Here is a 21414-nt window from a genome sequence, read left to right as displayed (position 1 = left end):
CCAAAGCTGCCCTTTCCCTGGTGCCCTGCTCTCCAGGGAATTCCACCCTCTGCAAGATCTTGCTCTGGCAGTGACTCCCGGTCGGTTAATCCTTTCGTTCCCCGGCCCTTTCCCTCCACCCACAAAGTGCTTTATCTCCTTCCTGCCCCTCAACCAGCCCCTCACTTTCCCTCTGTGTGGCTCTTGACTTCACCACAAGGCTTCTGGGAGAGGTTCTAGCCCTTCACTTTTCATTCAGGAGCCACCCTGTACCCAGCGCCTCACGCACCCAGCAAACAAAACCACTCTAACTGGTCTCGCTCGAAATTCGCCGTCACTCACGCCAGCAGTGGCACCGAAGTCCCACACTTCTTGGGACACTTTCCACCCCTCCTGCTCCAGCCCGACTTCCGCTTCCTCTCAGGGAGATGCTCCATCTGCTCCTGCACCTGCCTGCGCTCTGTCTTCCCTGCGTGGTGCAGGTGGCCACCGGTCCTTGTCCTCCCAAAGGCCGCCCCGTTGGCCAGCAGGCCCCAATCCCATCCCATCCAGGGCGCTTCACCCCTCTTGTGCTGAGTGACTTTCCTTGCACACAGCAGCAAGCTTTGCTGCAGCTATCCCCAAATCCCGGCATTCTCTCCAGCTCCCCTTCTGTTTCTCTCCGTCCTTGTACAGGAAAATGAAAGTCGTGCTCACCCACTTGTCAGTTTATCTCTTACTCTCGCTTAAGCCCATTTCCCTCAGGCCACGTGCTGACAGCCCATCCTCGTGGCCCTCAGCAGCTGTCACCAGGCACCCCAATGGTGCCAAAGCCAATGGTCCTTGCTCAGCCTACATCCTAAGAGACCTTCCTGCAGCATGGGGCATGGCTGCTCAGCCCTCATCCTGCAAGCCTGCTCCTCGGGTGACTCCCAGCACCTTGCTTGGCTCCACTCACGATCCCGGGTCTCCTCCTGCCTCAGTGGCTGCCGCTGCTCAGTCTCCACGACTGCACTGGATGCCTGCTGGTGTCGGGCTGCCCCAAGCACTGCTTTCCTCTCCATTCTCACTCTCCTGGGGATCCCCACATCTTCATCATTGAGATGCCCACTCCCCACAGTGGCTCCCCCTGGGTGTCTCTGGCTGCAGCTTTGACCCTCAACTCCAGATGGTGACCACATCACAGACACTGAGTTCCTGATCTTCTCCAACGCTCTCCCTCCAAAACCACCCCACCTGTCACTGTAGCTGCCGTACGGTTTGAGTGTGCCCCCCAAAGGTCCGGGTGTTGAAATGTAACCCAGCTCCGGTATTCAGAAGTGATTACAGTTAGGTGAAGTCACCAAGATGGACCCCCCCCCCATGAGGCACTGTGACTTTATAAGAAGCCAGAGAGACACAGCTGTGCACCCCTTATGCCCTGATGCCCCGTGTCACCTAGGGTCTTTGCCAGCAAAAAGCCCATCACCAGCTGAGAACCCTGAACCCTGCACCTCCAGAGCTGTGAGCCAAAATAAACCTGTTTTCTTCTAGAGTTACTCAGTGTTGGGTAGGTATTTCACGGTAGTATTACAGAATGGACCGATCCGCCCTCTCTACCCATCACAGTAAATGCCAGTTCCACCCTCCCATTGCTCAAGCCAGAGCCTAAGGTCGTCTTGGTCCTGCCCGCCCCACACCCACGGCTGTACTATCAGTGAATCTGGCTGCTTTGCTTTGGAAATCCATGCAGAGTGACTGTTTCCCACCACACCTGCCACCATCACAGCCAAGTCACCTTAGCTGGTGTAGCTCAGCGCCCTCCTGAGGGCTTCCCTGCGCCACCCTCGCTCCTAGCGAGGCCTCAGCATAGGACCACAAGCAGTGGACATCCAAGGGGCTCTCCCTCACCTCAGCATTGCTCCCACAGCCCCGAGTCTCACACAGCACGAAACCCCGCCCTCCTGGTGCCTGAAGGTCCCCTGTGGTCACCTCCTTCGGACACACACACTGGACAATCAGATCCAAAAGAGCACTGGACTGGATGGACAAGGCTTCCCAGAGGAAGTGACCTTCAGGCTGAGCATGAAGAAATGGACACAAATTAGCCAGAGAAGTAGTCCATCAGTCAGATTTAAGCAAAAAACCCAGAAACCACACTAAATATTTATGCTGGAATTGATGACTCAGATGTTGGAGAACGAGAGTAAAAACAGTAGAGCCTGTTCCTCTCCTGACTGAAGAAGAGGCAGACCACCCACCAGTGGGCCCGTGCATGCAAAGGCCCTGCGGTGGGCAGGTGGAAGCTTAGTGTGGCAGAGAGCTAGAGGGGAAACAGAGTGGCCAGAACACTGACAGATAAGCGAAGGTGGTGGGAGAGGGGCCTGGGGATGCCAGAGGCCAGGTTGTGACTACTTTAGCAGCCTCAGAAGGATTTTGGACTCGGTCCCCAGAGGCATGGTATGCAAGGGACAGGACGCAGTCAGCTTGGCCTTGGTGACTCTCAAGCCTTACTCTGTCTTCAGAAGGCCACATCTTGGTTCCTGCCTGTTTTGGTCCTTCAGTGTTCTGTGTCTCTCTCTCTCTCTCTCTCTCTCTCTCTCTCTCCCCTCCCCCCCGCCCCCACCCTGTCCTGGTCTGTCCTGGTTCTGTGTGTTCCTTGTGCCTTCACAGGAGCGTCAACAACTCTGTGCCCCAGCTGGGTCTCTGCCAGATCCCAGCTCCCTGGCCCGTCCCCTGTCTGTCCAGCCCAGGTCCTCCTCACACACCCAGCTGTCCCAGTGACCTCTCAAGCGGCCTCTGGCTCCCCAGGTGTCCCCAGAGCCCCAGGTCCCAGGAGCAGCCATGAGCCTGCCTGGTCCGTGGGGCCAGTGCAGAGACACTGCCTCATGCTCTTCCTGCCGCACCATGGGGCTCATGGTTGTCCCCGGGCAGACTGTTCAGGCCTGGTCACCTGGACGCTCTCCATATGCTGTGTGGCATGCTTTTGTGGGCTCCCTCCCCACACTCAGAGCTTCCAGGCACGGCCACCTAGGCTACCTTGGGAAAGTTCCTTGGCCTCAAGTCCCTGTCCCACAGCTGAACTCTCCCACTTTGTGCCAGACCAAATGCTCACCAGCCCATATTGACTTGTGGTTTTGGGCCCAGCAATGATGAGGGATGGTGGCATCCTTTATGCCCAGCTCACCCCTGTGCCTCATGATGTCAGGTGGGGTCTCAGACCCAGTGCTCTGGCTCCACTGATGAAACAAGGCAGAGTTTATGAGGGAATATTTTCCACAGAAGCCTCTTCCAGGGCATGGTCTCCCCAACCACTGGAGGAGGTTTCCAGGCAGAATGCCCAGCAACCAAGCCAGCACGTGCAAAGGCCCTGAGGCAGGAGAAAGCTTAGTGTAGTGGAAAGCTAGAAGGTAGGCAGGGGTATTGACAGTAGAGGGAGGGAGGGCAGTGCAAGACTAGGATGGTGTCTGGTGGCAAGGCTGTGAAAGGAAGCCATAGTTTTGTAAAAGTTTGTCAGAGCCTTGCCTGTTCCTTAGAAGTATGATGATGCCCAGCTGTAATCATGAATGCCGCTCCCTCCAAGCTCTCTTTTCTATAAGAGATGAAAGAGCCAAACAGAAAAGACCTACTGGTACCTATCTAGCAGCCAGCAGCAGCCTCTGAGGACACAGTCAGTGGGCCGGCAGATTCTACCCCTGGGCCTCCGTTTATTCTGAGCACCCCTGTGTCCAGGCTGGAGGGCCAGCCTCCTGAGCAGGCACTGTGGGAGTGTAGAGAAATTGGAGGCCGGTGGACTGAGTGGGGTAAGGACCCACAGATGAACAAAGCTGGGCCCAAGTCTCCAAGACACAGACACACGCAACAAGAAGCAGGTCGCCCTGGAGATATCCTGCTGGTTTTTCATAACTTCCTCAGGATCACCTTTAGTGCAGGCCTCAGCTGCTTGTGAAACCCCGCCCCTGTCCGCTGTCCAAATGACCTCGGGCAGAGCGTTTAAGCTGTGCCTCAGTTTCTCTGTAGTAGGTGAGGCGGGCAATGGTTCCTCCTCCTGGTGGAGAGTGAGACAGCCTCTCAGGACTAGAGAGGGCCTGGCAGCCAGCAAGATGCCACCTGCTGAGATGTGCATCCTGGGCTTGGCAGAGGCCGGCAAGGATCCTGTGGACAGCGGCAGCATGGACCATGTGACCAGGGCAGGGGCAGCAGGAGGGGGACCGTGTCGAGTTACACTGAGACCTCACCAAAACCATCACTGGTTCCTGTTATCTTCCTTGGATCTATGTAGTGCATTTAGGGCTTCCAAAAATACTCTTCAGGCTTTTTACATTCCCGTACTATTTATAGTCTAAACTCCCCCAAATCCCTACCCCAGTCAAGATCATCCCTCCTATGAAATTTTTTTTTTTTTTTTTTTGACGCCAAACTCACTAGCAGCAGAGCAAACATAGCCGTGCGATTGCACCATCTGGGCCCCACTGAGCCCCTCCGTCTTGGCCTTCAGGAGTGACGCCCAGGAAGTCCTTCCTCCTTTGCAGGCCACAGTGAACCTCGAGGTCACCTGCTGCACAGTCCAGTAGTGCTTCCGATGCTTGTGCTCCTGCGTTGTCACTTCTCAAAGGGTTAAAAAGTTGGTAACCGAGCAGCTCTGTGGCTCAAATGATTTTATGTCTGGCCGTCTTCATTTGGATCAGGGCTAATTCTCCTTGTTGGGAGCCGCAGCCCCGAGCCCGGTCGCCTCACTTGGCGGACGTGAGGCCTGTAGTAAAGAGTGAGGCCTGAGGTAGATTACCCCTCCCATCGAATATGTTAGTTTCCTGCTTACCGCGTAAACAACCCGCTCAACAATATAGTCTGCCTGGCAACTGATGATGTTAGCCAATCAGCTTGCCTTGCTTACTTTAACATGATTGGACACTGTACCCGTATATATACCGGTGCCACCCCTGGGCGGAAGAAGAAGCCAGATAGAAGCCCGGAAGTAGAAGCCCAAAAGGAGCCGCGGAGAGCGGACCGGTAGAGGCTTTGGGGCAGACTGAAGCACAAAAGGAGCCGCGGGGAGCGGACCAGAGGAGGCTTCAGCTGGGAGAACCCAGGGCAGGCTGTACGGAGAAGGAAAATAAAAAGAAAAGGTTGTCCACTACCAGACTTTGTCGTGTGTCCTTCCTGCCGGCCGGGAGCGGACATCGACATTTGGAGGCCCGCCCGGGGACTGATCACCCCCGCGACGTGGAAGTGGACAACGCTCCAGTACAGAGCTGCGAGACAGGTGAGTTGGGGATAAGCCTGGGCTCTGGGTGGCGCGCACCTACAGGGCTTTTAGACTCCCCTCAGGCTCACGCGTAAGTGGCGGATTCCTTGGGCCTCACGCGGTGAGTAACATATTAAAAGATGGGAAACATGTTAGGTAGCAACACTAAGAGCGAGGGTGGTTGTGGAGAAAGCTCTCAAGAGCTTACAAAAGTACGCAGGGTATCTGAGCAGGCCCAGTCAGGGAGCTCCCGAGGGGTCCGTTAAGGGGAACAAGGATGCTAAGGAGGAGGACGGGGCTCTAGCCTCGGAGTCGTCTGACTCCGAGGACGAGGGAAAGTTGAATGGCAAGGAGGCCAAAGAGACCAGCTGTCAGGAGCCTAAGTCGCTCGATAAGGAGTCACAGGGTTCTTTACCTTGGGGGCCGTTTCCGGAGGCGATTCCTCGCCACGAGGCGGCCGCCTGGGAGCTCTCTCCCCTTTCGCCAGAACAGGAAGTGATGCACGGGCCCCCATTTTCCGCCCAATCACGGCTGCTGTCTTATGCTCCGCCGCCGGCGGGTCGGTATTTTTACAGGCGGCTTTGGCAGGGGGGACGCTTGTCTCATGAGGTACATCCACCTGGGATAGATAGTGGCCCCTACGGGATATTTCCTGTACAAGTAGCTATGGGCCAGGGACGCAATGTATGGGAGCCTTTTGAGATAAAGCAGATTAGAGAACTTAAAAATGCAGTTACAACCTTTGGGCCGACTGCGCCTTACACCATTGCCATGCTGGAGAATCTGTCTTCTGGGCCCCTCACCCCCGCGGACTGGATTCAGCTGGCAAAGGCCTGTCTGCCCTCGGGCAGTTACCTGGATTGGCGAGCCTGGTATGCAGAGTTCTCTGCCGAGCAGGCTGAGAAAAACGCCAATCGAGGAAACCGGGGGTGGAACAAGGAAATGCTTATGGGAGAAGGTCGGCATGCTGATGACCAGACCCAGTTCCCCGGCGCTGTCTATGAGCAAATCAATGCCATAGGACTCCGCGCCTGGAAGCAAGTAAGTGGTGCTGGAACAGCCTCCTTGTGTCTTTCAAAAATAATTCAGGGTACCACAGAGCCATTTGTTGACTTTGTGGCCCGAATGCAAGATGCTGCCGATAAGATATTTTCTGATCCGGGAGTGGCTCAACCGCTGGTAAGACAGCTGATTTTTGAGCAATGTACAAAGGAGTGCAAGGCAGCGATAGCTCCTCATAAGAACAAGGACCTCAATGCCTGGATTAGGATATGCAGAGAGATAGGGGGGCCGCTCTCCAACTCGGGAGTGGCTGCTCTCCTGGCCGCGGCTATACAGCAGAGGGGACCTCGCGGGTTAGAAGGGGAATGTAAGGCTAAAGGGTGTTTTGCCCGCGGGGAGCCAGGACACATTAAACGTCACTGCCCAAACAATGCAGATGCTAGGCCTCGTCCTAGGAATGAAGAACCATATGTTTGTGGGCGATGCAAGAAGGGATCACACAAAGCTGAGGAGTGTGGGTCGGTCTTTGATGCTCAGGGCAACCGTATTTGTGGACAAGATGCTAGAGAGCCAAAAAACGGCCAGAGGGGGCCCCCTTCACAGGCGGGCCCCCGCCCCAGAGACAGGACAGCTCAGGGTGGCAGCCTTCAACAAGGGCCACCCCTGGGTCAGCAGGTGTGGACCTCAGTGTCACCTCCAGACTTATACAGAAGATCACCATTAGGACGGATGGCGTTAGGACCCTAAATGACATGCAAAAGCTATTGGGAGACATTAATTGGATTAGGCCATATTTACATATACCAAATTCAGATCTCAAACCCCTGTTCGACCTTCTGAAGGGAGACCCAGATATAGCCTCCCACAGGAGGCTCACTCCTGAGGCAAGAGCTGCCTTACAGAGAGTGGAAAAAGCCTTAGGTGGGGCTACCTTACACAGAATTGAACCAGGGCGACCCTTTGATGTCTGTTTGCTACAGACTAGTCTACAGCCCACAGCGGTGATTTGGCAGAAAGGACCACTACTGTGGATACACCCTAAGGTCTCACCTGCAAAAGTCATAGAGCATTACCCGGAGGCAGTCGCTTCATTGGCCCTTGAAGCGCATGATAGAGCTGTCCAACATTTTGGCTCAGGACCACAAGCCATCCGAGTACCCTATACCGCCAGCCAGATCAAGACCCTGGCTGCCTGCATAGATACATGGGCCATTCTGAGATGTGTTTTCCATGGGGATATAAACAATCAATACCCTAAAGACCCTATCTTGTCATTTGTCACTCAGCACCCTATAATTTTTCCAAAGGTTACTGCCTCTGAGCCATTAGTCCCAGCAACTACAATATATACAGATGGCTCTAAGACGGGGATAGGCGCCTATGTGATCCTAGGCAAGCCCCCGGTTACCATACAATTTAAACCAGATCAGCCTCAGGTGGTGGAACTGCAGATCGTTAAAATGATTCTTGAACGGTTCTCAGAGGCCATTAACATTGTCTCCGATTCTAGGTATGTGGTCAATGCTATGCAAGTGCTTGAGACTGCCGGTTTAATTAGATCCACTTCCACAGTGGCTGGGCTGTTCCTGTCTATCCAGACATTGCTTCAGAACAGACACCATAAGGTCTTCACCACCCACATAAGAGCACATACATCCCTGCCAGGGCCTATGGCACAGGGGAATGCGGCTGCTGACACTGCCACTCGCCCGTTATGGATTTTTACCTTACTAACACCAATCGAGCGAGCCCGTGCCTTCCATGATAAGTTTCATGTTAATGCCAGGACACTAGCAAACCATTTCCATGTTTCCAGAGCAGATGCACGAGATATCGTGCGACTATGTGACTCCTGTGCCACATACAAACCTGCCATACCGATGGGAGTAAACCCTCGAGGTTTGATCCCTGGTGATGTTTGGCAGATGGACATCACACATATACAGGAGTTTGGGACTCTTAAATATGTTCATGTTTCCACAGACACCTGTTCTCGCGTCATATTTGCAACAGCAGAAACAGGTGAAAAAGTGTCTAATGTGATCAATCATTGCCTGGCAGCTTGGGCCGCATGGGGCAAACCAAAAATATTAAAAACTGATAATGGACCAGCCTATATAGGCAAAGCTTTCAATGAGTTCTGCAAAATGATGGAGGTTCAATTAAAACATGGTATCCCATACAATCCCCAAGGTCAAGGAATCATTGAGAGGGCTCATAGAAGCCTCAAAGAAATTTTACAAAAACAAAAAGGGGGAGTAGGCCAAGGCCTGGCCCCAAAGGCACGATTATCCATGGCACTATTCACACACAATTTTTTAAATTTAAATAATGATAATCGCTCCCCAGCTGTGGAGCACTGCAACCCTTCCCCCAACCATAAAGGGTGGGTGAAGTGGAAAGATGTCCTGACAGGACAATGGATGGGCCCGGATCCAGTGGTCAGCTGGAACCGAGGCGCGGTTTGTGTTTTCCCACAGGAATCGGGACGAGAACCACTGTGGATACCGGAGAGACTGACACGGACAACAAAGCCCTCGACTAAAGATCAGACCTGCCCTACTGGAGATCCATCACAGACCAACCAATAAGATGAATAGAAATAGCGGTAGCCCGAAATGGACAAGAAGATCCTCAGGCATATGCATGGCTCGCTCGCCTAGCCTACGACCGAGTCTAGGGACGGTGAGCTTCCCACACTCCTCCTCTAAAAAATTATGATATAGCAGGGTAAATGAGTCAATGACGGGTAAGAGCGTGCCTCCCCAGCATGACTCGACCTAAGCCAGGCCCTACCCCATCCTGCACGTAAGCCGCTGGACTGTTAGATGCTGCCCAGGTCTAAATTTCTCTCCGAGGGGATTTCTTTACGGAGAGAGAATGAGTGCAAGCTTGTGTGCATCCAGGTTCCGTCCAGTTTGTGCCTGGCCCTAGAAAAAGGACGAGGGCCTCAGGGCCTTGGCAGACCATGGGACGGCCGACCAGGGTCTAAGCCAAGGACCTACGGTGGGCCTACGCATAGGGCATAAGCCTCTGCACCCAGTCCAGGAAGGGCTACGATGCGCACATTCATAAAAAATAAAAAAGGGGGAGATGTTGGGAGCCGCAGCCCCGAGCCCGGTCGCCTCACTTGGCGGACGTGAGGCCTGTAGTAAAGAGTGAGGCCTGAGGTAGATTACCCCTCCCATCGAATATGTTAGTTTCCTGCTTACCGCGTAAACAACCCGCTCAACAATATAGTCTGCCTGGCAACTGATGATGTTAGCCAATCAGCTTGCCTTGCTTACTTTAACATGATTGGACACTGTACCCGTATATATACCGGTGCCACCCCTGGGCGGAAGAAGAAGCCAGATAGAAGCCCGGAAGTAGAAGCCCAAAAGGAGCCGCGGAGAGCGGACCGGTAGAGGCTTTGGGGCAGACTGAAGCACAAAAGGAGCCGCGGGGAGCGGACCAGAGGAGGCTTCAGCTGGGAGAACCCAGGGCAGGCTGTACGGAGAAGGAAAATAAAAAGAAAAGGTTGTCCACTACCAGACTTTGTCGTGTGTCCTTCCTGCCGGCCGGGAGCGGACATCGACATCTCCTATTCTTTTTTCTTTCTCCTTCTGGGACCTTTCTTCTTCCATCCTGTAAAACTGATCTTGCTTTGGAAATCAGCTCAGTGGATCATCATTCTGCCTCCTGAACATGGGCCAGCCGTGGGTCATGAGTGGTCACCATCGTGAAGAAGAAAGCCTAATTCGCTCCCCATCTTTGGTAGGTGGGAAGTTTGGAAACTTCTCGCTTACTGCAGTCTTCCGTCAAAGCTCACTGAGGACTTGCCGCAGTGCCCAGCAGGACCACGGGGCAGTGTGACAGGAAGTGACACTCGGGTCTGTCCCATGCAGTGGGAAGGAGTGGGCCAAGCAGGGCAGGATGGCCTGGAAGGAACGTGATAATCAAGCAGCACTGTGGTTGCTGCAGAGATTCTAGTGTTGACAGCCAGGTCCTTGTCCCTCCTAGCTGTGTGACCAGCCCCTCTGGGCCTCAGTCTCCCCAGCTGAGCATACAACGGCCATAATATTTGTGTCCAGCTCAAATAAATCGCTTTGAAGTGCTCCAACTTGTGCCTGGCACTTGGACAAGCATCGTATATGAGTTTTTTGTCACCAGGCTGCAGGTGTGGCAATATCGGATTGCTGGTTGTAACACAAATGGGTCCGGATGTGTGGGGGAGATGCAGATGCTGTAGCACAGATGTGCCCTGAGTGCTAGGCCCAGTGACCCTTCCTCCTGTTCCAGATGGAAAAGGTGCACACAGCCAGGGCATCACCCCATGCCTGATGCAGAAGAGGAGAAGGGCATTGGCAGGGGACAGAAGGAGGAGCAGCAGAGGGACACGGCCTTGATCTCACACACTGAGCCCCCTGTAAGGCTTCAGTGGCCCTGGGTTTCTGTTTGATGGACAGGCAAGCTCAAGCCAGGATGGAGGAAGGGCCTCCCCTGAGGGGAGTGGAGACTCCCCTTGTCAGGGGAGCTGGCGAGGTTCTGGTGCAGAGTAGAGCCAAAGGCACAGATTGGAGGAGGCTGAGCAGCAGCCAGAGGTGTCCTTGTCCTTGGATGAAGGTGGGGACCAGAGACCTTGGGACAGAGGGTGATACAGGGCTCCTCAGTGAGCCTGTCTGCAGGGTCCAGCTGCACTGGGGCTCTGTGGGGGATCAGCAGGCCGCTGTGTGACCCTAGAGGAGACAGAAGGGTGCATGAACTCCGGAGCCCTGATACCCCACCTGGAAACCTCCTGGGGCCGCAGATCTAGGAGCTGCCTGGACTCTTATTTGTTTATTTTTCCTAGTACTGGCGATCAAACTCAAGGCCTTCCCACTGAGCTACATCCCCAAACCTTATTATATTTTGAAAAAAAATTCAGAGACAGGGAGTCCCTCAGTCACCTCAGCCAATTGCCCAGGCTGGGCTGGAGCACAGAATCCTCCTGCCGTGGTCTCCCAGAGTACTGGGATTGCACACAGCCACCTCCCGGACTCTGGCTGACACACTTCCCTACCAGCTCTTGTCGGGGTAGCTTGGGAACCAGTCCTTTGGGGTGGGGAGCCCCCAGATACTCCAGCTCTTTTGCCATCTTCTCCCGAAGGCAACACCGTGGCCTGGTGTGATGAGATCTACTGTTCAGCTGCAGCCCCAAAGGACTGGTTCCCAAGCTACCCCGACAAGAGCTGGTAGGGAAGTGTGTCAGCCAGAGTGGGTTCCCCTGAAGGACAGATCTGTCTATACAGGGCCCAGAATGTCCCCAGATACATGTAGCAGTCAAGCCTATTCCTGCCACCAGCAACAGGAGTTGAATTACGCCTTCCTTAAAAAAGCAAAAGAAATCTTCTCTCCAGAGCAGCATTTGGATGCTCATAAGCCTCGCCATCAAATATGAATATTCTCCTAAAAATAAAAATTATGGTGCCCTTAAAAAGGGGCACGTTATGTCAGCACCGTTGATACGGCAATTTATTACTGCCGACAAGAGAAGGCTCTAATGATGAGGTGGAAGCCGGCCTGGCAGGCTGTAAATTGCGAGCCATTCTCTCCCTGGCAGGAATAAATCCTCCTGTCCGTCACCACACTCTCCCCTTGACAGGCAGTGGGCAGAGGCAGCCGAAAGAGCCCGGAATTTCAGCTCCATTGTGAAGCGCGTGGCTCAGCTCCGGGAAGACTGCGCACGTGTGTCCTTTCTGACATGAGAAAAATAAGAACCGGGCCAAAAGAGCAGAGTTCCGCGGGAAAGGAGAGTGGAGGCTGACACCGGGCCAGCACTCTGATTTGATGGAACCACCACTCGCCTCTCTGAGCTGCCCTGTTTCCCTTGCCTGGAAAATGAAGGAATTGGGCTAAAAGAGTGTGCTCATGGGTGAAACTGCTCCTGCAGGTGATGTGCTGTCTGGGCAGAGCAGGTGCGAGCTGCTCGTGCTGGGCAGCATTCCAGAAGAGCCAGGGACTGAGAGTGGTCATGCTCCTGCAGTCCCAGCTACCCAAGAGGCTGAGGCAGGAGGATTTCAAGTTGCAAGGCCAACTTGAATAGCTAAGCCAGACGCTGTCCCAAAACACAGTTTAGAAATGCAGCTCAGTGGTGGAGCACTTACCTAGCATGTGCGGAGTCCTGGGTTCTACTGCCAGCACTAAAAAACAAAAGAGACCTGGGGACATCTCTCATGAAGAATTCCTCCACCTTCCACGAAGCAGAACTCATGATTCTCAGGGCCAATCCAAAGTCACAGGTTCAGTGACAACAATACCAAATTGCATTCCCACCTGACCCCGACCTGTCTCCGGCAGAGCTGCCTCTAGGAAAGCTCTGCCTCTGCTTATCCAGTGGACCCATCACCCCCCGTCATGAGCCCTCCCCTGAGTGCAGCATTTGAAGCGGCTTCCTTGAGTGCTCACCGGAAACACATCTGCACACACACAGCTGCTGCAGAGGAGTATTCTGGGCAACTTCTAGGCAATAATTATGAACATATAAAATGGTTGGTTTATGCGAATGGTTGTTACCTAATGGGTCAAGGATGCGCTTGGTAGCCTTTCCAGCTGCCAGGCAAATCAGAATTTCAGATAAACAATGAGAGCGTGTTTTAGATGGAGTCTTACCTACGTTACCCAGGCTGATCTCAAACTCATGGGCTCGAGTGATCTCCCTGGCTCAGCTTCCCGAGTAGCTAGGATTACAAGCATGCCCATTGCATCCGTCTTGTCCTGCAGTTTTATTTGTTAAGCTTCACTCAGAACCCTAGATGGGAAATGTCGAAAGCTCAGTTTGGGATTGGGTAGGGAAATGTGTTGGTTACATTTGAAAACTAACTAAAGAGTTAAGCTTTTGGTTTAAAAATACAGAACATTTTCTGTTGGGGCCAGGAATGAAGACAGCTCTATTAAAAGTATCTTGCTGGACTCAAATATAGCCCAGTGGGCATCCAGACATACTAAAAGAAGAGGAGATAAAAATGAGGAAGGAGATGGAGGGAGGTGGAGAGACCATGATTGCATTATCTGGAAAGATCTCAGCCCTTGGCCCTCGGGCGGCCATGTTCCCGGGAACTGTGGTGCCTGAGAAGTGGTGTGTTAGGGAAATTCTGTAAGCTGGTATTTTGGGAAAGGTTGGGGCCTTGGAGGAGAGCCTCTCTGCCAGCCCATCCCTTCTGATTCTGTCTCGGTGGGCTCCACGGCAGGGAAGGAAAAGGTGGGAAGGGCCAGGGCCCCATCCCCAGGGCTGTGAGGCCAGGCCAGGAGGCCATCACTACAGAGCCTCTTGTTACCTTCACGGCTACCCTGCTTTTCAGCCTTCCTCCCCGGGCCCGCACTCCTCAGCTCTGTGAACACTCGTTCTCACCAGAGACAGCCTTTCCCACAATTCCTGTTTCTATTTATTATTTTCTGTCTTTGTTTCCCTCCCCCTTTCTCCACCCTCACCTCTCCAGTGCTGGGCCTTGAGCCCAGCCCTTTTAAAATGGTTCCATTTTGAGACAGGGTCTCACTAAGTTTTCCAGGATTACAAGCGCTTTTTCTTTAATGGTTTTTTTTTTTTTTTTCACATTTGTTTCTTCCATCTTCTTGTTGCTTATTTTTCCCCAAAAATATTTTCTTTTGATGATTGGCAAGACATTTGTCCTCTGTGGGGGGGGGCCGTGAGGTCTCTGTGGACAGACCAATGAGGACCCTACCTGATCCCCCCCATGAGAGTGGGTGCCTGCGAGCTTCTCCAACTTTGTGAATATCGAGGTCCTCAGTGCCCGTGGCAAAACACACCGAGCTTGTGAGAAATGACCCGACACCTGGGAGGTGTCCAGGGCACACACCCTGCCCTTTGCAAGGGGGAGCCCAGCAGAATCTCGACAGCACTATCCTGTAGTGTCAGGTGTTAGTTTTTTGAGTGTGAGAGGTTTGAGCACCTGCAAAGCTGATTTATCACACAACCTACCACCTACAGTTCCATATTCTCTGACCTTCTAAGGGCCTGGAGAACAATGACAGTATTCGCACTGTCAGTGTCAAAGTCCTGGCCCTGAGTCACAGGTTAAATTAATGCCGATGAAGCAGTATTTATTGTTTCCTAATTATTTAAAAATAGGCTGTGTGTGTTACCCTTATATGATATGATGCTGACCCCATGTTTTGACTCACTGACATTTCATCCAGGAAATTAAGGGCAGTCTCTACCTGCCATCTTTGGGCCCAGAATTATTTTTATCCTACATTATTTTGTGCTTTTTTTCCAAGAAAAAGGATGAGTCAAAGCATAAAAGCAGGTAATGGGCTGTCCTCAAATGAGCCATCAAGATGTCACAGACTTTTGCTATCAGCCCATCATCTGAACAACCATCCAGCTGAGTGCATCTTCAGTGATCTTCTCCCTTTTCCTGCTCCATGGGAAGAGGATCTCCTGCCATCAGACGACAGGGACACAGAAAAACCTGGCAGGGAGGATGATTTCTGGTGTCCGGGAACAGTTAAGATAGGTAAGTTAGTGGGTGTCTGGAGGCTGTAGAGACCCAGCATTAACAGCCCATCTTGGCTGTACCTCTTCCCTCCTCTCCATGATTCACTTGATGTTACTGTGACATTAGTTTAAATGATGTAGTGATGCACATTGGTCACTACAAAAATAGACTTCCTTTGGAGCTCTTCCTACAGATGATGGACAGAAGAATCAACCCACAGCCCCAGTGTGAATGATAAGTCACTGGTTAAACAAGCAAACAGGAGCAATTGGAGTAAGATTGAAAAGGAAAAAGACAAAAAAAAAAAAAAGTAAGATGGTGTGATGATAAATTTCATGTGTTAGTCAGCTTTCTGTTACTGTAACAAACATCTGAGATAATCAGCTTATAAAGTTGGTAGGTTTATTTTGATTTATAGTTTCAGCCCGTGGTTAATTGGCCTCGTTCCTTTTGATTCTGTGGTGAGACAGCATATCATGATGTGGGGACCATGGTGGAGCAAAGGATGCCCAGAGAACTTGTGAAGAATTACTTCTGTGTGCATATGTAAGGTTGTTTCCAAGGGAGACTGGCATGTGAGTGGGGAAGACCCACCTTCAGTGTGGGCAGGGACCATCCTATCAGCTGGGTCCTCACAGAGCAAAATGGCAGAGAAAAAGATTTGCTCTCGGTGAATTAATCATTAATCTTGTCAAACTGATTGGATTAAGAAACATGAGGCTGATGTCCTCATCAGTGGGCTACTGGGAGGTGGGACCTCGTTGAAGGCAGTGGGTTGAGGGCACGGCTTAGGAGGATGTGTCTGTTCTCTGGCTCTTTCCTTTTCTGTCTGCTCCCTGGATGGCATGGTGTAAGCAGCTTGGCTCCATCGTGCTCTCTGACATGATGTTTTTCATCAAGCAATGGAGCAAGCTGTCCATGGACTGAAACTTCTGAAGTTGAATTAAAATAGGTCTCTCCTCTAAGATTTTTATATCAGCTATTCAGTCAGAGTGATATAAAGTTGCCCAATACATACTATGCCCTCTGTACATGGGCATTCTTTCTTCTGTCCTTAGACATTAGAACTCTGGATTTTCTGTCCTATGCACTCTACGACTTTTTACCAATTGCCCTTGAACTTGGCCTGAGAATTAGACCTTGGGATTCAATGGTCGTGGGGCTTTTAGACTTGGACTGACCCATAATAACTATGAGCTGATTTGACTCTAAGGTCAGAACCCTCACTGATGCTGAAATACAGGAGCCCCAGGCTGCCCACACCCTCAGCCAGAATGCAGGGTGTCTGTGCCCAGGATTCTGCTGTTTCAGAGTCCATGGGATACGGTGCTGTGGTCTAGGCTAATCAGGGTGCATGTTCTGGAATGTATATCATAAACGCTACCCAACAGGAATTTCCTCCCAAAATAGAGGAGGGAGAAGAGAAAAGACAGGAGGGAAAGTCAGGTGCCTAACTCAACAGCAGGGGCATCTGCTGGCACCCAGAAGTACCTGACCGGCTTTGTAGAGGAGAACCGTCTAAAAGGAGCCACCTCTGATGACGCTCAGCACGTAAGGGACTCTTGTGACCAGAGGCCATAATAGAATTCTGCCTCAGTGGAGGGTGCCACTTGGCAATGAGATCTGCCCCTCACGGTCATGCTGAGACCTGACTTGTACCCAACTTTCTCCAGGTCTTCTAAATCATATTTTACAAAAATAAGTAGGAAACTTTTATGCAAAACTCAAGACATTTCATTTTTCCTGTAATCTTCCAGCATGTGTACACACACACACAGCCATCCAAACAGTGCCCCATGCCCGCTCCAAACCTGCCCTTCACTTCGGGATTGGAAGTGCTGATGGGAAAGGACTGCCCACATTCTGCAGCAGGGCCCCTGGGTGGACTCCGAAGACAGATGGATGACAGATGCTGCACACATTAAGTCCTGATTGTCTAAGAAATTAATTTTCACTATCAACATGGTTTCCTAAACAGCCAACATTTTATTTTATTCATTTATATTAAAGCACTTCAAAAGGTTTCACCGGAGAAAGCGTTCCTTGTTGTAATCTACGTCCTTTAGGCCACCACCTTTCATTATCTCTGCATTTGGTTTTTCTGGTGACCAGCATCTAATTCTAAATGGCATCCTAGTATCTTTATCTTCAATCCAATGTAGACTTTGTCTGCTGATTGCTCACCGTGAAACGCAAGCTTTAACCGGCTTACACTGTATCCTCTGCTAATTTTGACAGCTACATTATTATAGTTTTTATGTTGTTTAACTTCCAACTTTCAATCCCTCACCTAAGTCTCATTTCTCATTCTATTATTTTCAGGTACCATATCATTTTCTTTCAGTAATCCTTAGCTTTTACACTGTCAGAATTTGTGTGAGTCTAAATCCCACAGTTTAGAGGAGGAGAGGTTTATTTGGGATCATTGTACCAGAGGGCTCAGTCCATGATCAGGTGGCTGTGAAGACAGGACTGGCGTGGGGGAGGGCGAGGCACAGGAAAGTTGCTCAACTCATGGAGGCCAGGAAGCAAGCAACCAAGAGAGTAGCTGGGGAGAATACACCCTTCTAGGTCACACTCTGTGTGATGCGTCTCCTCCAGCCAAGCCCCGCCTCGCGACAGCACATTCAGCAAAGCCTCATCAGTGGATCAGTCCTCTGGTGATTACAGCCCCACCGTGATTCAGTCACCTCTAAAAGTTGCACTTCTGGATATGTGAGACTTTGGAGGGACATTTTAGATCTACCCTATAACAGAGTTGATCATTGTATATACTGCTGTATAAACACACATCTCTCGTTTTGTACACAACTTTATTCGAGAAATTAAAAAAAAAAAAACCAATAAGCCCTGTAAACATTATGTGGCTTTGTTATGTTTTTAAGTGAATCGGTATGTTAGGGTTTTATTTCTTTTTTCTGTATGTCGGTGTTATTAACTATAAGCAGCATTATGGGTTGCTTAGTATATATGGCATGTTTTATTTCATTTTCACTTAGACATAGACACAAGTTTCTTATAACCTATGTTTTTGTTGGTTTTTAATTATTTTACTTTTCCTTGTTAATAAAAGTAACCTACCTTGCCAGCTCCTCATGATTTCCAAAACGCTTAACTATTTCTTCAATTTTTTACGAGACTATAACCTGTAGTATGAGAAAGGAGGTAAACTTTCTAAATACTTATAAACCTAAATCTTTATTTTGTTCATATACTTAACAATCTTCTGGGTATAAGATTCTGGGTTCTCAATGCTATTTCTAGAATTTTTTCTTCTAGTGTCCAACATTTCTGATAAGATGTCTGAGTCCAATATTATTTTTGTTCTTACGCAGAAGTTTTTCTCTTTTCCTGGAAGCTTTTTAGGAATTTCTTCTTATGTTTGATATCCTGAAATATTCTGAAATCATTTTAAGACGAGAATCTTACAGTCTTCACTCTACTTGGAAATTGAAAGATCTTTCAGTTCAGGGAAACTTTCTTCTAGCATCTCTTTTTTCTTATATTATAAAATTAACAATGAAATAGCAGTTCCCTCCCCAATCCCTGAGATTCATGACTTTAAATAGCCTTAGGCTTCAGGTGTTTGCCTCAATGCTTCGAATCAGCGTGCTTAAATTCTTATTTATCAGTTTTAAACTATATGTTTTTTACTCCACTCCCATACCTTCAAATGCATTCATTTTTTATTAGGATGATATCATATGGACAATCAATATTTAACCTTTATGTCATTAGGACTACATAATCACTGTTTGAAGCTGCAGCTGTGTACAGCTACATTTACTATTTAGTCTCCCTTCTCACACCATCCGTATCGCCATCCACGTCTATACACTGGTCCCAAATCCATCCCCAAACCCTTCAACAGAAGGGAAAATTGTTTTTCTAGGAAAGAAAGCATGAATAGAAAAATGTGGAGCCGTTCCGTGTCTGAAAGTGCTCGGGGGTCTTATTCCATCCCAGTTGGGGTGTCCAGCCTGCGGTTGTCTGAGGATGGAGTCTGCGGGGCTCCTAGCGCTCCCGAACCCCCATCTTCGGTAAGAACATTGAAAGCCTTGCTGTGTTGTCAGTCAGCTTTCAGCACTGCTCCTGAGTCTAATGCAGAACTAATTCTAGACCTTTCCTCTGTGACCTGCTCTTTCTCTCTAGGGCCTTCAGTCGCTGCTCTTTGTCCCGATGTTTTGAGACTTCGCAGCAGTGTGTTTTGGTTGACTTCATTTTCACTGGGCACTTGGGGAACTTCTCAGTCCATAAATTCTGGTCCTTTGTTTCCTGGAAATTTTCTCAAGTTGTTTCTTTGGTGACTTGCTCCCTTTCGTTTTCTTTTTTCTCTGTTTTTGGAAGGCCTATTATTTAAGCTGCTATAATTCATGTTTAGTCTAATTTTCTTACTTTTTTTTGGCTTCTGTTTTCTGTTTCTTTGTTGTAATTATTTTAATTTTGGGAGATTTCCTCAATTTTCTGAGTTACTACTAATTTGTTTCATTTCTGCTTTTGTATTCTTAAATTCCAATTCATTTTTCTTTCCTAAATGTTCCCTACTATGATATCCTTTTTCCTTCTTTGTTGAGGTACAACTGATGTGTGTTCATCTGTACTTAAAGTGTACAATTAAGTATATATATATATATATATATATATATATATACTTGTGAAACCATCCCCCCATTATCAATATGATTTATATACCCACGATTCCCAAAAGCTTTCTTATGTTCTTTTTTGTAATTTCTCCCCCCTCAACTCCCTGCACCTCTTTGTCTCATACCCAGATAGTCACTGATCTGCTTTCTGTCACTATAGTTAAGTTTGCATTGTTTCTCTCTCTCTCTCTCTCTCTCTCTCTCTCTCTCTCTCTCTCTCTCTCTCTCTCTCTCTGATTTGGCTGTTACTAATTTTCCCAGGATGGACTTTTTAAAAAAAATTTCTTTTTTTTTTTAAGAAAAGGTCTTGGGGGCTGGGGATTTAGCTCAGCAGCATAAGCGCCTGCCTTGCAAGCAGGCAGTTGTGAGTTCGATCCCTAGTACCGGTAAAAAGGAAAAAGACAAAAAAAAAAAAAGAAAGAAAGAAAAGGTCTTGTTATTCGGTCCTGAACTCAGGTCAGGCTGGCCTTGAACGCTCAGTGATCCTTTTGTCTCAGCCTCCCAGGTGCTGTGTTCTCGTAGAACTTTATATCGGGTCACACTGGATGCGTTCACTTTTATTTGGCTTCTTCCATTCAGCCTAATGAGTTTGAAGCGCACTCATGTTCCGCTCATCGGTATTCCATTCCCTGTTTCTACATTGTATTCCACTGTAGGTTGTGTTTACCGCATTTGTCTGTCTGTTCACCTATTTGGCATTTGAGTTCTCACAGTGGGGTGATGAGAATCCTGCCATGAGCGTTCATGTTGCAAGGCTTTGTGTAAACATGCTTTCATTTCTCTTGTATCAAGAGTAGAAAAGTTGTATTATATGGCACACGTGTTTAAGAAACAGTCTATTAATTAGTTATTGCTGCATAGTCAATGACCCTAAACCTTACTCACTGAAAAGCATACATGTGTTATCTCATAATTTCTGTAGGTCAGGAGGCCACGCATAGTTTAGTGGAGTGCTGAAGAAACTGTTCAGCCTCTTTGTCAAAAATCAGCTGCCCACACAAGCTGAATCTATGTGCGCACTCTCTGCTGCCTTTCACTAATCTGTTTGTCTCTAATCAGTAAGCGTTCTGTTTGAATACCTGGACTAAGAACTCTTCAAATCAGCTGTGGAGAGCCCTCTAGATTTCTTTTTTTCAAGTTTTTTTTGGCTACTCTAGCTCCTTTGTATATCCACCTACAATTTATAAGTACTTTATCAATGTCTGAAAAATAGTCTGCTGCGATTTGGATTGTGGTGGGGTTAAATTTTTATATGAATTTGGAGAGACCTGGCAGCTGAGTATTGAATCTTCTGATCCATGAACATGGTGTATCTCCCTTACTTAGATCTTCATTCGCTTCTCTCTGAATTGTGGTGCAGTTTTCAGTGGAAAGGCCTTTTCTTCAACCTGTCATGTCATAATTGTATGTCTTTGTGAGACACAGTGTAATAACTTAGTATGTGTACACAGTGTGTAATCTGCAAATCAGGGTAATTAACATTTCCACCTTCTTCAACGTTGATCATTTCTCTGTGTTGAGAGCCTAGTTCTTTATAATATTTATAATACACTGTTAAGCTACAATGCCCTTTTGTGCTGTGGAACAATATAGATCTTACTCTTCCTCTGTAACTGTAGTTTATCCAATCTCTATTTTCTCCTTCATCTGCCCTTGCTAGTCTTAATGACCACTGTTCCTCTCTCTCCTTCTATGATAGCAGTGTTTTTAGCTCCCATATGAATGATAACATGTAGTATTTGTCTTTCTGTGCCTGGCTTATATCACTCAGTGTCCTCCAGTTCCGTCCATGTTGCCTCAAATTACAGAATTACATGTTTCATGGCTGGATAATATTCCATTCTGTGTATGTATACCACATATTCTTTGCCCATTCATTGACCAGTGGACATGGTTGATTTCATATCTTGGCTATGTGGATAGTACTGTAAAAGATCTGAGAGTGCAGTTGTCTCATTGATACGGTGACTTCATTTCCTTTGAATAAATGCTCAGCACTGTACTTGGCTAGCTGGGTTGTATAGTAGCTCTATATTTTGTTCCTGGGGAAACCGTAATATCATTTTCCATCATAGCTGTGCTAATTTACATTCCCATCAATGGTATA

The 21414-nt window shown here is 49.1% G+C and overlaps 1 long non-coding RNA gene across 2 annotated transcripts in view; it reads left to right on the top strand.

Moving 5' to 3' along the window:
- The window catches only part of LOC134476357 (uncharacterized), a 45852-nt gene that overhangs the window by 4540 nt on the left and 19898 nt on the right, over positions 1-21414 (top strand). The window contains exon 2 of one of the 2 annotated variants that reach the window (XR_010047923.1): positions 14441-14679. The exons of the other annotated variant lie outside the window; for it this stretch is intronic. This is a non-coding gene — a long non-coding RNA (uncharacterized LOC134476357). The remainder of the gene's footprint in view (positions 1-14440; positions 14680-21414) is intronic. 2 annotated transcript variants of the gene reach the window in all.

Source organism: Cavia porcellus, unplaced genomic scaffold (assembly GCF_034190915.1).
Source record: "Cavia porcellus strain 051 isolate PalLab524CR breed Dunkin Hartley unplaced genomic scaffold, mCavPor4.1 scaffold_6, whole genome shotgun sequence".
NCBI lineage: Eukaryota > Metazoa > Chordata > Mammalia > Rodentia > Caviidae > Cavia > Cavia porcellus.
The sequence above is the reverse complement of the archived record's forward strand: the minus strand, read 5'-3'. Positions and strand labels throughout refer to the sequence as shown.